Source organism: Amblyomma americanum, chromosome 9 (genome assembly GCF_052857255.1).
Source record: "Amblyomma americanum isolate KBUSLIRL-KWMA chromosome 9, ASM5285725v1, whole genome shotgun sequence".
Taxonomy (NCBI): domain Eukaryota; kingdom Metazoa; phylum Arthropoda; class Arachnida; order Ixodida; family Ixodidae; genus Amblyomma; species Amblyomma americanum.
In genome coordinates this window covers 122,454,035-122,455,005 of record NC_135505.1, presented here as the reverse complement: position 1 = coordinate 122,455,005, position 971 = coordinate 122,454,035, and positions in this window count along the sequence as shown.

Genomic DNA, 971 nt, shown 5'->3' with positions numbered 1-971 from the left:
GACTGACTGACTGACTGACTGACCGACCGACCGACCGACCTACCGACCGATACTGATTGACTGACCGACTTACGGATGATGAACCGATCAACTGAATGACGGGCCGACTGACGGACCAACTGACGGACCGACCGACCGACCGACCAACTGATTCATTCATACACTTTTTTGTTACGACATAGACAGGCAAGAAGACCTTGAGTAAACTAGAGCAACAAAAGAACTGGTTTAGCTTCAAGGATGCCCTCCAAGCAACCAATTCAACCCCCCGCGTTGTCGACCTACTTTCATTCATACAAGTGATTAATGGAATTTTCGTGCTCGTGAAAAAAACAATGTAGTGTGTCTTTGCTCCGAAGACGAAAACGAAAATTTTTAGCTTTTCTCTATTTCAGCTGGCTCATGTTTCGTTCTTTTTTATCACGAAAAGAATGGCTCGGGGCTCACGCATTATCGGTAAGCGCTCTTTAGGCGGATTACATTTTAAAGCAAACTTGAAGAGTGATTAAAGAAAGATGTCATTCGAATAATTCATGAATTGGGTAACTTCTTTGCCTGCTTGGAATGTAGAAAGAAAAACGCAGTCTCGAAAAAGCACTCTCAGAGAGGCTCTGCATAGGCCAGAGGAATATAGGCCACAGAACTATACGGCGACGATCGCAGAAACTCAAGCCAGCCCGAGACCAGCCAACCAGGGTGTATAGCAAAGTCCAAACACATGCTCGAAAGCAACACTAAGCTTCATTCTCCTGCACACTCAGCAATTCGCTTCCCACATTTCTTCGGAACATGAAAGCTTAATCTCTCCACCTGCTCCCCATCTAAAAAACGCGCGAGCAGCTTCTCGGGCGTGAAGTGGAATGCGGCATCCGCGCGTTGTTTACTACGGCTCTACCAACTCGGCGCTGAATTATTGAAAGTCACTCGCGAGGAACGCTGAGTTCTCCACTTCTGGAACACAGCGAAGATAG